The following is a 16722-nucleotide window of genomic DNA, read 5'->3' on the forward strand; positions in this document are numbered from 1 at the left end:
ACACTTGACATCTATTGTTACATTTACATGAGAACATTTCTTTGTTTTAGGCTATTACTGATACCAGAAAGCGAATCTGTATTTTATGTCTGACACAAGTCCTCACATCAAAAGTTACTTGAATTAGCCCGCTGCTGTTACAGATAAAATGTGGTGAATTATGCATTCCTTCCTCTCATCAGGATACCTATAGAACAAAATGGTATCTTTATTGTCCCTCTCATGCAGCATGTGTTCAGACATACTGCAGCTGAAGCAAGCTGAAACCACAGAGTTAAACTCCCCCTCCTTTTTCTACCTTTCTCTACTGAAGAGCTAATGCCAGTAGTGGTTGTGTACTCTCTCCCACATCTGACAGCTCCACTGGTAAGGACATTCTTTACTTTATGCTTGGGAGCAAAACTTTGCTCATTTTCAAAGCCCTTGCCTCATTCATTTTGTTAACCAGCTTGTCTAGCCAGGTGACAGTGTAATGCATTGTATGCTAGCAAAGACAGTGCTCTGGATATGTAGTTGACAAACAAAATTTTACTATACATAAAATGAATACTCCCTGAAAAGTACATCACCTGTACACATATCATGTACTTGTTCAGATATCCGCTAAAGTAGCCGCAGTGCAGTAAAGTTCTGCAGATAAGGCCAGGAGATAGATTCAGATAATGTTAAAGCATCAGAATGTGAGTTATATACATATAGTAATATGTGAGTTTACTACCCTTGAAGATGGTCAACAGGAACATGCTTGTGGCACATCAGTTTACTTTTATTTCTGGGTCCTGCTGAGTGCACTTACGGCTGGTAACCCAAATTAACCAGTTTTCTATTTTCCCTACCTTGGTGCTTGATCGCAGGAATATTTTTTTCATGCCTTTTTAAGCAAAAAAAAAGTACTTAAACTGCTCAAAATCTACAAAGTAATTAACATTTAATTAAAGGAACATGAATTCTTAGCCAAGTCAAGAATCAGAGTCAAGCATCACTTTCAGAACCTCAGCCAACTGGGATACATACTTATTTTGGGAGCTTAAATAGAGATTTTTTTTGGATGCCTGGTACAAACACCTCCTCTCAATAGCTTGTCACAGCAAGAAGGATAAAAGGCACTTGGAAATTTTTAAGTTGCAGCACAACTAGATTTTTAGAGGTTGTTTTTGATATATCAAACACCTTAAATACCTCTGAAAACTCCTGAGAAAGCCCTGACAATGTGCACAGCTCTTGCACAACAAATGAAATTACCATCACACTGATGCAGAGTGTGAGAGATGTTGTTGTGGAGAGAGAGAAAATGGAGACAGGAAGTTGGCTGGAGTTATCATTCAATGTTGCCACTGTAGCTTGAACATTATACTTCCTCACATACAGACACCAAGTTTAGAAGACACTTCCACTTACCAATGCCACTGGGTTAAGGAAACATGAATGCATCTTTGGCATATAGACAAAGAGTAACAGAAACAAAAGAGATGTAATGAGCACCACATTATAATTCGTGACTTATGTAAAAGAGAATGTAAGATTAAAAACTTTCTTGACAGGAGACAGAAATGTATAGAAAGTCCCACCATGTGTGTGCCTCACTAATAGTGTTGAGCCCCTGCTGTGCCATTTTCTGAAAATCTCACAGTGTTAGGAAGGTAGCTGCCACATAAAAGTCGGCATGCTATGAAATAGCATATTCTAATAGTGCTCCATTTTTGAGACCGGTGGGTTCAAATGACAGCCTGAGTAACGACAGATGGATTCAGCAGTAGTGAGTGCACTCACACTTCTGTCCCTTACAGTAACCTTGACATATCTCCTGCACTGCCAAGCGACTTGAGCCAGCAGTACTGCAGGCGTGACTCTAATTTAGATACTTAAAGATGGTGGACATAGTACTACTTACAATGCACTGAGTGACTTTCTAAGCATGAGCCTCGTTAATACTTAAAGAGCAGGGTTTTATTTTGAAACTCTGGCATATACTAATAAAAGGAAATACACCCAGTATCACTGACAGACAGATATATGAATTGGCTTAAACGTTTTGAAAGTGTACAGTAAGTCCCAAAAAGTCAATTCTATTCATGTGGGCGTAGCGTTTTCAGTGGGAGAAATGTTTATCAAATCACTCATCCAAGAGACTTCTTTAGTCTCAGCTAAATGCAGTTTTCCCTAACTTAAAAACTGTGCATCTGAATCATAACTTAAACCATTAGCACTGATGAACAATGGCCTGTGAAGTCAGTTTCTTGAGCACAAACTGGGTGCACTGTAAGTACAGATTTCCTTACCGAGATGACTGAGCGTGCATCAACACATATACTGTAACAAAAGGTTTTCAACACATTAAAAGTATTTACCAATCAGAGAGAGAGGAGTGGGATAAGAATCCTCATTAACTGTCTCTGTGAAATCTGAAATTTCCTTTCACAGAATTGCTATTGATCTCTATTAGCCAGTTAGATGTGCTCCAGTGTTGTACAAAGACTTTCCACTTATCTATCAATTAGATTGGTTTACTCTGCCGACATTACTAAGACTAACACTGAAAAGAATAACAGTGACATTTGAATTGCAGCTTAGGCTGTATGTTCCCAATACCTCAGATAGATACAGATGGAATAAGTAATATAGAGGGATGGTTGTGCAAAAAGGTGGTAAATTTGCTCAATATTGCACATTTAGGTGCCAGACCTTATGGTCTCTGGAACAAATGCTTTAGGCTGAAGTCAGCACTTACCCTATATCTTGCACTAGTGTTATTATATTCATAGACTGTCATTGATTCTGGCCAGACACAAGGACAAGGAAATGCACTCAAAAATAAATAACCTTTTAGTGAGGCTTTATAGAATTTTCAAAATCTATTGGGTTAATGTTAGCCTTGTAATTTATATTCAAAATAAATTTCAGGAATTTTAGGCATAACAAAAAGTCTGACACATAGGGTCAAGATATGAGGTCAGTCAAAAAGGCAAAGGCTTTACTGAAGACCCATGTGGCTATAAACAAGTTATTACTCAAAATCAAACAATTTCAGACAGAAAGGAAAAAACACAAAAAGTAAAGACAGAAGAAGAGTCAAATTATGCTTGTTGTGCAAGCAGAATGCTAGAAATGAACGAGTGCATGAAATGAACAGACATACAACAGTACATGAAAAAATTAAATATGTATGGCTAGAAGGTGGTAAAACTTTTGTTGGTGATTTGAACACATAGGGTGAAAGTCTAAAGTCCGGGACTTAAATGATATGACATGCATGTCAGAGTAAAAGGAAACACAAAAGTAAATGATTAAAGAAATCTTACTGAGAAGAGTGATTTTTTCATATATTTGGCCTATTTAGCTATATACTCATACCCTATCATTCCCCACTACTCAGAATATGTGTCTGTGTAGTTTTTCAAAGCCTCTTCTCTTCAGTGACAATGCTTTGTGATGTCTGTGGTTGGTATGCAGTCCTCAATAGTTCTGATCACCAGGCTTTAATCCAAATACGCCTTTGATGTTTCCAGACATCTTGGACCCTGCTTCAAAATGAGTAGAACAAATAGCTAAATGTGATGACTGGTGTCTCTGTGGATCTTAAAGGACTGCTGAGGAAATGTCATTGCAGTATAAATTACGCCTGATCTGATAAATGGAACTTCTTTGTTGACTTTTCTGGCTTCTGTTATTTTGTTGTTGTTGTTTTCTAAAATATAAAAATACTCACCACTTTCTGGAAAAATACAGGACACCCAAAATGATGTTTTTGAAAATTGCACAGATTTGGGTATATGTGTGTGTGTGTGTGTGTGTGTGTGTGTGTGTGTGGGGGGGGGGGGGGCGCTGTTACCTCTGCTAGAAACCATCTAGAATTCCTCACTAATCAGATTTGATTTCTTCTAATTGTTTAATTCCTTACAAAAACCTAAGCAAGACTAATTATATGAAAGAAACTGTTTAACTGACAATGCTTTTAAAGATACACTGTCATGTTTCTGCTGTATGGCAGGTGGGAATTGGACCCAAACGCAAACTCACAGGAACGGAACTTAAACTCAAAAGCACAGCTTTATTGCTGTGAAACAGGCGATACAACAATACGAAACTAAACTGGGGAAAACTAATTTTAATATGCACAAGGAGACACAGGGAGAATAACACACAGCTATGAGGGACGACGCGACATGGAACAGAGGGGGACTGTGACATAAATACAAAGAAGGTAACGAGGAAAGTGGAAGCACACGGGGAACACAGCTGAGGATAATTACACGTGACAGGACACAAAAGACACGGAAACTGAAAATGCTGACACCAGACACGAACCTTCAATGCAACACAGGACGTACACAGAGGCAACCTGGAGGGAGAGAGAGAACAAGGAGCAGCACATGACGGGGTGAGGAAAACACGGAGCACAAGGCACCAGAACTAACATCACAATATAAACACAATTACACAAAGGGAGACACAGAGGGCAACTACATGAGGGAACCCTATTAAATACACAGGGAACTAAACAGAATACAAGAAACTCAAACTAGGACACTAGGCTCTGAATAAACTAGGGCAACAAAGAAAACTTAGAACATAAATTTATGATACAAAAACACTGAGGCACAAGAAACTCAAAACACTGGGTCTAGAGATCCAGGACCCTGACATACACACTTTAATTACGCTTTAATTATTTCTTTGAACAGTTTATTTAAACTATATATAGTTTGATTAAATTAATATTTGTGCCTTAAGTTTTTCATTCTCAGTTGCTTTTTTCTCAAGCAGGTATTTCACTTTTGCATGTAGGCAGCTGCAAATATGAGTCGAGCTTGAAGGTTTTGGGGCAGAGGCTTCTTTATTGGCTGGCATCCTTTCAGTCCATGTAAAAATCAGTTTGCTGTGGACAGTGATGCTTGTGTTCCAGCTGTTTCCAGTTCATGGCAGGCTTAAGCCTTCATGGTTCCTTAACCACACTAACCAATTCAGTCTCATCTAAGGGAGATGTTTTGGATCTAACTTACTTATGATTGTTTCTTTTAATGAATTTTAATGAATTTTTCCTTGTATTTTTCCATTGTTCTGAGCATTATTTAGTCCACCGAGTGCTGTCAAACAAATATTTTTTATTTGGCAAAAAGAAAATATCCTTTATACTACCAATTGCACAGTTGACATCATGATCACTAACAAAAAGCATTGGCCTTCACAAGTTAAAAGACATTATAGAACCTTCAGCACCCCTAATATAATATATAATACACATATATAATATAATATAATATAATATAATATAATATAATATAATATAATCAAACTTATGAAAACAATTCTTATTTTTATAGTAATTAAAATATATGCTGTTTATTCATTCATGAAATAAGGATGATTCAAATAAATACTAAAAGCTGCCGTGCTAACTCCACCACAACTGTACATCTCCAACTGTAATAGGGGTTCAGCAAAATGTGATGCAGTTTTGAATGCTGACTTTAAAACACCACTCTAAACACTGGTAGTTGATTAGCATGGCTGGCTGACTGTCTATTTGATATCCACATTATGCACAGAACCAATATGAGTCACTATTATAGATTATTACCACATAAAAAGACTTTCTAAATCCAATGGCACTGAGAGTAGAGTACAAAAAGTCCATGGGAGAAAAGCTTCCATTGTACTAAAAGCATTAGCATTAGAAGTGTATACCTAGAGTAATAACTCTTACTTGCAAGTGATTAAAAAATAATTTCTTCACACATATCATCAGACATTTTGGTTTCCCTGGCAAAAATTCAACTAAAATATCCCATCTATGGGAAAACTGTCTTCTCACGCTCTGATATTAATGAATTAACCCCCCAGCTCGATGCCTTGCTTTTATTTGGTCTACACTTCAGCTTAACAAAATACTGAAATACATAGGACCTTGCTATAATTGAATCAAAATAAATTTTTGACTTGATTCTTTCCAATTCGTTTACTTTTTAGGAGTGCCACATCACTTTGAAATGACACAGAAACACTGAGTCCACATAATTTATCACTTTGTGACTCATATAGCTACAACTTGTGAAAGAGGATCCATATCTTGAAATCATTTATTACTTACTGTCCAATGGTGAGTCAATACAGCTTCATTTAGGCTTGTAGCAGGACTAAAAAAGCAGTGTTGATACGGCCTCTCACTAATTGTCCTGTGATTACCAGCCCAGGGACAAAAAACAGAGAAGCATAACCTCTGCTCAAACACACAGACGCATGCTTACAAACAACAAACACTGCCATAATTGCCAGTTGTGCTGAAGACACTGGATGCACTGAAACACCACCATGTCTGACATCAGTAACTACACTTTCTTCTACCCTTTTTTTCCCGGCACTGTTGTCTGAGTTCCTCTAACAACCTATCCAAGCAGGTGAGGTGAGGGGTGTTGTTTATAAATTGGTGATAAGTCAGTGCATCATTATGGCTGACAGTGTCCTCTACAGCACTCTGTATGTGATTCCAATCTAGCGGTTGGAATGAATGCCTTTTACATTTTTATCCATAGAAAATACAAATAATGACGTTGTGAGATGATGAGTCGGTGCCTTTTCTAATTCCTGATATTCATAAAGACAACACAGAGTTATTCATGTATTACATATTTGGTAAATTCTTTGGGTCAATTCTTTAATTTCTTGTGCACGACAATAAAATTAATAGTGAAAGAAAATAATAAAAATTTCCATGCATCCATCAGTTCTTTTCAGCCTATCCTTTTCAGGGCTGGGGGGCACTGGAGCCTATCCCAGCTGTCTTAGGGCGAGAGGCAGGGTACACCCTGGACAGGTCACCAGTCTGTCACAGGGCCATCATTAATTAAAAGTTACCATGAACAGACATTTATATCTTTGGACAAACCAAATATAATGTTTCCTAGAATAAAATGTCCACATAAAAATGTCATTCTATCAGCTGGACAATGCTATACGATGGAGAACACATGTGGGACCACAGCCAACTGTGCCAGCAGCTTGTGACTGTGAGATAAAACCCATGCCAAAGTGGAATGGCAGAACTGACAAAACACTCACATTTGAGAAGAGACACATGCATAAAAAAGAGGTAATGGTCAGAGTCTGCCCTCTTGTTTCTTCAGAAATGAAGGTGTCCAAGAAAAAAGGTGACAGCTACTCCAGGAAAGAAATCACATCAATAGAAGTATCCATATGTCACATACCCTTTGATGTACAGCACATTTAATGTAGTCTAGATAGATAGAAACCTATTGGGTTTTTGTTTTTCAGATCTAAACTGGTTGGAACAGCTCAAAAATATACAAAAATATATATTTTGTTGATTTATTATTAATTATCAACATTGTCATTGTTGTACACTTATGATGATCCTTGAGTTTTAAAAGCGGTATTCGTCTTCTGGTTCGCATTACACTGCCTTTACACAATTATCCTCAACATGAACTGAGCTTCCCTTATCAATAATTTAGGTACAGGAATTTGCACAGCACCTGTCCCAAATTAGAGGGTATTAAAGTCCTCAGTGGAAGAGAATTCAAAGACTTAATGTTTGGATAGGATAAAGCGTGTTTGCACAGCGGTTTTCTTACAAAAGCGTGCATATGCTTTTGTTCGGGCATTTAGACATGGAATACGCAGACAAAGAAGAATGACTTGTTTTACATGTGTTTTACTCCTTTTAAAACTGGGCTGAAAAGGCCAAAAATGAATTCTAAATAAAGATATTATTAATGAATATAATAACAAATGTTCTACTGGTGGCCAAACTAATACTAAAAGCCTTAGTCTTTAGCATATTTGTATCTTCCCTGCAGTCTCTCCATCCATTTCTTGCACTACACCAAGTTCAAGGATTAAAATAAGGCAATAATGCGGATTTAAGTAATGCAGTTGTAATGCAGATTCACAGTAATGCAGATTATGTTGCCTTGATGTGAACTCTGAGAAAAGATAGAATACGTTTAGGATATGCAATATATTATACAGCAGTCCATTTCTTACTACTGTTCCAGAATGCGATTTTCTCCATTTAAAAATGACTTTAAGCTACTTACCTATGACCTGCTGTATGAGACAGACATATTTGTGACAGTTGCAGAAAAGGTAGTTTATTTGTTACCAAAAGCTATGTCTAGAAACCTCTTTGGCAACCATACACTCCGTGTAGCTCTGCCTCTGATTTCCTAGTAACAAAGTACCAGGTTATGTGAATAGCGTCCAGGGATGGAGAACCTAGCAGCTGACATCTTCTGAAAATGACAAACTGTACTGAGTTAAAAGTAAATTATATATGTGTGTGATTTTAATTTAATCAGACACTGTTGTCCCTGATTATTATTTGTATTTCACTCTATTTGGGGTTCATTAGATCAATATCAATGTTAAAATGCTGTATTTACTGGGGGAAATGATTCAAAAGCAGAAACCCAGAGACAAATTCATGTTTTAGGAGCTTTTATTTTGACAGGATTCTCAGACAGAGGCACGCGTTAAAATAAGTTTTCTTTAAGCACAGGGACGAGGGAGGATACCACCAGAGAACTGCCAGAGAAGAGAAGACAGGCAAGTATTGAGGCAGCTGAGTATTTTGTCAAAATTGTTAAAAAACTTAAATTGAACTTACTTGTGATTCCCTTGTGATTTGCAGGCGGGGGAGGCAGGCAAAGGCTTCGGGTGTCAGGGCTGGTGGAGAGTGAGAAGACGTGTGAGATTCCTGGGTGAGTCTGAATGAGATCAGCTTGGGTTTATGGGAAATCCGTCCTTTGCAGGTGAACAAAGGGAGCCTTGCTTCTGACTTGAGTCCAGCCAAGGAACACACCAGGACAGAACTAGCAGTGGAGAAAAGAAAACAAGGTCAGGTAATAGAAGGTACAAGCAAAAACTACAAATGGTTGTGAGCCAAGCTACCACCACAAAGGTAACAAAAATCTGGCAAAGAGTAAAGGTTTCAGTTGGACCTTTATCTACAGGATATAATGAGCTAATGGTAGATAAGCTGTTCTGGCTGGACTGAGGGCAGGAACATCACACCCTAGGGCAGGGCTGGGCAACAAGGACTTCCTCTATACCACCTGAGAGCAAAAGAGAGAGGAGGAAAAGAAGAGAGAGTGAGAGAGAGAAGGCAAGCAACAGAAGCAGGTCTGCTGGGAGCATGACACACACATACACACAATATTGTCAAAGTTGTATATGTGGACTTGTGGTTTTTTTTCACTGTTCTTACAAAAGACACAAAATATCTTGTAAAGTGTTGTTATCAGCTGGTATTGCTAGCCATGTCAAACTATACAGCCAACCACCCAACCAACCCAAATTAGAAAATAACATCCAGTTTTATTATAAAAGCAATACTCTGACCTTAAATAGCAGTTAAGGAACATTGACTGACACAAAGGGGAAACTTCAAAAGGTCCTTCAAAAAATTATTTGCATAAAAAAAATCCCTGAAACTGAAAGAGCCTTCAGGAATTGGAAATACATAGCAGACAAAAGATATGCAAATAAACTTTGTTTTAATGACAAGCAATCAACTGTGTTGAGAGTAAAATATTTCCTGATAATATGTCCATCTACATCAACAAGAACTGTATTCTGAACACATATATGGAGGGAGGAGGCTAAACTGGTTTCAGCTATGTAAGCTGTAGCTGCTCATAAAGGCTGTCCTGCAATCATTTATGAATCATTGTGACTCACTGCAAAGAGAAAAGCGGCCCCTCCGAACACAGGGACTAAATGTCCAAATTTTATCTGTGCACTTGTTTTCCTGTTTTAATAAAGAGTCACATTCATTACCCTTTGACTGACAACACAGACCTTCTATTTAATTATTTCACAAGCACAAAGAATAGTCAGTTTTCCCAGCAAACATCAATGTTCCTGGCTGAAAATGGTCACAGACCAATGGCAAAAGGCAATGCGAGTAAAATTAGACCATCTAATTTTCCTTTATTTAAAAAAAAAAAAGGCAAACTTATTTGTGCTCTAGATTGGGATAGTACCCAACAACCATGCCTGTACAATTCTATTGTAAGCAATATAAATCTATCTGTTTATGGCATGGCAACTGGTTAAAAAATTCCATTGCCACACCTTGCTTTACTTTGTAAGTTATTTCTTCTTCTTAGTTTAAAGAAACTGTGGATAGAGGTCTTTAGTGGCCAACTATGAATTCAATCAAATACATTTCAAAACAATTTGAAGGCTGGCTCAATATTCATCAGCTCAAAATGATACAAAAAGGAAAGATTATAGAAAAATGATTTTATTTGTCTGAAGCATACTTTAGATTATGTGAGCGCTATCATGTTTGTAACACTAGTTCTTGTGTTAGGAACACAATTGGCTTCTTAATGAAGAATTAAGGGCTGAAGATTTTACTGACTGGGTAATTAAAGAGAAGACAGTGGCTTTAGAAAGCCTCATACAATTGGAAACAAAAGACAGAGGAAATTAGCAGCTGAGTAAACGAAGATGGCGCCTGTGTGTTTGGCATGCCGTCAACCGCTCTTTTTTACCTGTTTGATTTTATTGTTTTTAGCTAATGTTGTGCAACATGTCAGTTCAATACTGTCGTATGATCGCCAGACTTTATTGAAATCGGCTCATCCACCAAAGTTTCAGTTTGGTTTGGTAAAGATAGCCAGGGTTTTCTGCCTCCCTACCTGGAAGCAGTACCATTGCGCTGCCATCCCCTACCACTGCCACCAGATATGCGGAAGCGACGCAGGAGACGGGGTACCCGTGGAGGTCGCCTCGTTAAGCTGAGAATCCGGATTTCTTACTTTCCTCACGATCTACGCTCCGTTCGTCAATCTTTCCCACGACTCCTGGTACCATTGCGTGCTCTGGATCCTGTGGATTCCTGGTTGGTTCCCGTTGTCGGCTCTATCGGGAGCAGCCCTGTTAAATCATTCCCTCTTCGGCATCTGCGTTGGAGGGAATCGACCGATCAAACCTTCGATCGGTGGATCTGGTTGTCACTACCCGGAGGTCTCGAACCAGCTCCCCTCAGGTTGGGCTTAATAAATGCCAGATCGGTGGCGAATAAGACCTTCATCCTGAAGGATTTCTTTTCTTCCCATGCATTGGATTTCCTCTGTTTGACTGAAACCTGGACTTCACCCGGTGAGTTAAGCGTTTTTTCTGAACTGCTGCCCGCCGGCTGTGCTTATTTTAGCGCTCCGAGAGTTTCTGGTCGTGGCGGGGGGTTAGCTGTTGTTTTTAAATCACACTTTGAGTTTAAGCAACTATCCTCATGGACACGCCACACCAGTTTTGAACTTTGCCTGTGTGAACTGGGCCACTCGCCTTCATTGCTGTGTGCAATAGTTTATCGGCCTCCTAAATATAAAAAGGAGTTTTTATCTGAGTTTTGAGTTTCTCGCTGACTGTGCATCCCGGTATGACCAGGTCCTGCTACTCGGTGATTTTAATATACACGTATGTTGCCCAGGGAAGCCCCTGGCTAAGGAATTCATGGACCTGGTGAACTCTTTTAATCTTGTTCAATCTGTTAAATGTGCCACTCAAGAACGTGGTCACACATTGGATTTGGTGTTGTCATATGGGTTATCTGTCTGTAACTTACATGTGGAGGATGCTGTATTCTCTGATCATATGCCCATTTTATTTGACGTTGTTCCTCTTAGTCCTGTTGTTAAACGGGCTGCACCGACGCGATGCTATCGTGCCTTCGGCTCAGATACTGCTGAAGATTTTTCAACACTATTTGAACAACTTATGTCCAGTCCCTCTGAGTCGTCCTCCGTAGATGGATTACTCTCTCATCTGGACTCTGTTTGTAAATCTGCCCTTGATGTTGTTGCACCTCTAAGACTCAGGCAGTGTAAACCCAAGGCCAGCCCTTGGCTAACCGATTTTACTCGAGCCATTAGAAGAGAATGTAGGAGATGTGAAAGACGATGGAAAAAGGACAGGCTGTACGTCTCTTTGGAAGCTCTTAAGACGAGCTGGAAAGCTTACCAGAGGGCAGTAAAGACCGCCAAAAACTCCTATTTTTCACAACTTATTGCTGCTAATTCACATAACCCTCGTGTTTGTATAATACCATTAATTCTGTACTGAATGCAGAGGATCATGTTCTTTTGCAATCTTCTGAGGTTATGTGTAATAGGTTTCTCAATTTCTTTGTGGATAAGGTTGCTAGTTTGAGACCCTCCACTGTAGCTTCTGTTGACCCGGCTGTGCATGTTCCCTGTTTAAATTTGCTTATTGCTTTCCAACCAGTTGTTCTACCTGAACTAGAGAAGCTTGTGTTAACTGCTAAACCGTGTGGTTCTCCGAATGATGTCGTTCATCCCCGTTTTCTGAAAGAGGTGTTTCCTACTGTTGGACCACATATTCTGAACATAATCAATACCAGCCTCTTGTCAGGTCAAGTACCAAGTGAGTTTAAGCATGCAGTTATTCATCCCTTACTTAAGAAACCAGGCTCAGATATTTCAGTAATGTCAAATTTTAGACCCATCTCTAAACTTCCTTTTCTGAGTAAGATCTTGGAAAAGGTTGTTCACACTCAGCTGATGGATTATCTAAACAACTTTCAAATCTTTGAAGTTTTCCAGTCCGGCTTTAGGCCGCTTCATAGCACAGAGACAGCTCTCATAAAGGTTATGAATGATATTCTGGTAGCGACAGACTGTGGTAAACACGTAGTGCTTATACTACTAGATATGACTGCTGCATTTGATACAGTGGATCACAACCTGCTGATCTCTCGATTACAGCATTGTGTGGGCATTTCTGGCTTGGCACTCCTGTGGATAAAATCATATCTCTCAAACAGGAGCTTCTGTGTTAAGTTGGGCTCGTCATCGTCTTCTGTGGCCCCTCTGTCATGGGGTGTACCACAGGGATCTATTCTTGGGCCATTACTGTTTTCATTGTATCTCCTGCCACTGGGTGCGATCTTTCGTAAACACAATGTTTCATTTCATCTATATGCTGATGATTGCCAGCTCTATTTTCCTTTCAGTCATTCTGATAGCTCCTCAATTAGACTCCTGCTTGATTGCCTTAGTGATGTTAAGTCATGGATGGCTCAAAACTTTTAAATTTTAATGAACGAAAGCGGAAGCAATTGTGTTTGGCCCGAATCGTTCCTCTGATATCCCTGATGTTGACCTTGCTGCTCTGACCCCTCACCTGAAGAGCTCGATTACCAATCTTGGGTTAAAAATCGATTCTGCTCTTACCTTTGATGGCCACGTGAATGGGGTGGTGAAATCGTCATTCTATCACCTCAGGCGTCTGTCGAAGGTTAAACCTTTCCTTTCAAGGCGTGACTTGGAGACTGTCATCCACGCTTTTATAACCTCACGCTTGGATCATTGTAACTCCCTTTTAATGGGGTTGGACTGGGCACTCTGACACGCCTGCAATTAGTACAGAATGCTGCGGCACGGTTTTTATCTGGTAAAAGGAAATTTGAGCACATTACTCCAGTTCTGGCCTCCTGCACTGGCTTCCAATTGAATTTAGGATTCATTTTAAAGTTCTTTTATTGGTTTTAAATCTTTAAATGGTCTGGCACCTGCATATATGTCTGATTTGCTGAAGCCCTATGTCCCCACTCGTTCGCTCCGGTCAGCTGAGCAGCTGTTGCTCTCAGTCCCCAAATCACGGCTGAAACTGAGAGGCGACCCAGCGTTCTCTATTGTGGCTCCTAAGCTTTGGAATAACCTTCCTCTTCACATTAGGCAATCGACATCAGTGCTGGTTTTTAAATCCAGATTGAAAACGCATTTTTATTCACTGGCTTTTGACTCAGTGGTTGACTGACTTGTATTTACTTATATTTTATTGTTTTTGCTATGTTTATTATGTTTATTATTTTTATCGTATTTATTATTCTTATGGTATCTATTATGTTTCTATTGTTCAGCACTTTGGTCAGCCTTGTGTGTTTTTAAAGTGCTATATAAATAAACGATGATGATGATGATGATGATAATAGACAACCCCGAATTCCATTTTACTGTCAGCTCTAAATGAGGCCTACAGTAAACCCATGTAATATTATAATCCACTAATGGAAAGAAGCACTTTAAAATCTGCTTTTTCCACCATTGTCTACAAGATGTTGCAAGACTTGCTGAATGTTTGGTATTAATATGTACAATCTTTAGGAACTGAATTTGAAAACGCTTTTGCCCTCAAATTAAAGTGGGCCAAAAACATCCAGAATGGTTGGTACATATGTCTATAAGCTGTGGTTGCAGTACTTCATTATGTCACTAGTGCTACAGAATAGGAGAAAGCATAAAGAGAGTATTGTTTTTTTTAAGTAATAGCTAATTTAAAATGCAATGCTATGATTAGCTTGTCACACGTAACCAGAGGGTGTTGATTCAATCATCCTCTTGTGGGTTTTTTTTCTTTTTTTTTGTCACATTAACCTGTTTTCTCACGTCTTTGACTTATTCAAGGTTCTGATTGGTTGCTGAAGGCTCCCAGCGCAAATATAAACCAAAATAAGGCAGAGCATGGTGATTGGTAACTTTCTCTTTCTTCCAGTTTTTCCAAATCAATTTTATTTTATTTATCTACCCCTAAATCACAACTACAGTTCTCTCAACGTACTTTATCTTGTAAAGTAAAGACCCTTCAATAGCAAAGAGAAAACCCCAATAATCACGACCCCCATTTGAGCAAGCACAACAGGAAGAAACCTTCAGCAGAACCAGTATAACCCAGGGAGGATTCATGGTCAGCTGATCCAGCCCTAACTATATGCTTTGTAAAGAAATTTAAGCCTAATCTTGAAAGTAGAGAGGGTGTCTGTCTACCAAATCCAAACTGGGAACTGGTTCCACAGAACAGGGGCCTGAAACCTGAAGGCTCTGCCTCCCATTCTACCTTTAAATACTGTAAGAACCACAACCAAGCCATTGGTTTGACAGCAAGGTTCTCAATTAGGAAGACATGGTACAATGAGTTCTTTAAGATAACATGGGCTTGATTATTCAAGACCTTGAGGAGAAGGGTTTGGAATTGGATAGAAGAAATATGTTTTCTCTTTCTAGTCCCTGCCAGTACTCTTGCTGCAGCATTTTGTATCAACTGAAGGTTTTTCAGGCAGTTGTAAATAATGATAATACATTTTATTTAAAAGTGCCTTTCAAAACACTCAAGGACACTGTACAGAACAAATAAGACAAGCATAAAAACAGGAAATGAACACAATAATAAAATAAAGTTTAAGAGCATGGAGTAGTTATACAGAGTAGGCTATCTTGAACAGGTGGGTTTTGAGTGTGGACTTAAAAAGGGGGAAAGAACTGATATTTCTGAGGTCAGGGGGTAAGGAATTCCAGCGCAACTAAAAGCCCCGCCCCCCATGGTAATAAGACGAAATGAAGGAACAGAAAGAAGAAGAGAAGAGGAGGATGTTAGGATGACTTGATGTTTCTAGTGGTCTAGTGTACCAAAACAAGCTTGGTAAGAAGCCTGAATCTGACAGCTCATTGTATGTTAGGTTCACGTTTTTGGGGGTTTTCTTCCATTTTTGTTTGCAAAGGGTAATTTTGGATTTAAGACTGCATTGTATACTTATGTCAGTGAAACACTCAGGACATCAAAACAGACACTAAGTTAATTGATTTTTGTGCATTTAACAAACAGAACAAAGTGAATTAAGATGACAAGCCCATCCTAATGAATATTGTTTTTATTCAACATCATTGTCATTAACACACTCTAGACCAGACTGTTTTTAATCACAAAGGTGATAACGGCTGGTTTGTTATGCACTGTTATTTTTCCACATGGTGGTTTTGATGTTCTGCATAGTACTCAACACAAGTAGAGTGCTCAACACAACTTTTACAGAAAACTGGCAAGTTTTTCAGGCACCATACAACCTCTCTTCCTACCTATCTACTACACTGATGTGTTATACTTTCATGCACTATTAATTAACACAGGCATTTTCTACTTTAGTAGGAGTACCAAAACCCCAAGAGAACACAAAAAAGGACCATGTTGAAATTATTATTCTACAATTTCAAGGTTTACTATAATAAAAAAATATTTTTTTAAAGAGAACAACTGGGGAATCGATATTAAATATAGACTAATGCTACAAAGTTTGAAATGTTATTGAAAGTTTTCACTAAAGCCAACTACACTTTTGCTTGTTTGCAAAGTAATGAAGTTTTTCCTTTGTTAAACTTGTATTTTGCTGCACAAAAATCTCAGGAATATTTTGAATACTTGAAAATCAAAATTTATAAAACGAAAAGTTCCAAAGGGAGATAAAGCCATCTCCTTTGAGATGGCTTTGTCATCAGAAGGCCGTCTCAATGGATTTTGTTTGTTATTTAACATGTTTGACATCTACATATGCTCCTGAGTGCCCTGTTGACTTTAATAGACAGTGCACTCGTAAGTCCAAAATAAGCCTTTGTTAGGCATTAACAGTTAATGCAGATATGTTAGTGTCACATTTTCAAGTAATACCCAGTCTGCAGAGCCAGACCTATCATCTTTCCTGCAGACAGAAACCGGACACAGCCCAAAGGATGAGGAATATTAATTCACCAGCCAGCACACTGCCAAGCTGTCATTAATCTCCATGCAGCACCAATGCTGTGGTATCAAACATTTATCCCATTTGCATACAAATCAGAATCCCAAAGAAATCTAATGTCAAAGCCAAGGCTGCGGTAAAAAACTTTTCTTTAAACATCCTTGGGGCTA

At 38.7% G+C, this 16722-nt stretch overlaps 1 protein-coding gene and 1 long non-coding RNA gene across 4 annotated transcripts in view; one reads left to right on the plus strand and one right to left on the minus strand.

The window, feature by feature from the left end:
• Positions 1-8437: 8437 nt before the first annotated feature.
• Positions 8438-9104, minus strand: LOC120433596. Its single transcript, XR_005608650.1, has 3 exons — positions 8958-9104; positions 8624-8828; positions 8438-8541 (listed from the first exon to the last, which is right to left on the minus strand). It is a non-coding gene; the product is annotated as an uncharacterized LOC120433596 (long non-coding RNA).
• A 1892-nt stretch (positions 9105-10996) lies between these two features.
• Positions 10997-16722, plus strand: part of vwc2l (von Willebrand factor C domain containing 2 like) — a 70355-nt gene continuing 64629 nt past the window's right edge. Inside the window, exons 1-2 of one of the 3 annotated variants that reach the window (XR_005608649.1) lie at positions 11003-11127; positions 14451-14517. The gene's annotated coding sequence lies outside the window, so the exon portion shown is untranslated. Of the gene's footprint in view, positions 11128-14450; positions 14518-16722 lie in introns of all 3 variants that reach the window. The other 2 variants (XR_005608648.1, XM_039600074.1) reach the window with 2 other exon arrangements.

This window comes from Oreochromis aureus, linkage group 16 (assembly GCF_013358895.1).
Source record: "Oreochromis aureus strain Israel breed Guangdong linkage group 16, ZZ_aureus, whole genome shotgun sequence".
Classification (NCBI taxonomy): Eukaryota; Metazoa; Chordata; class Actinopteri; order Cichliformes; family Cichlidae; genus Oreochromis; species Oreochromis aureus.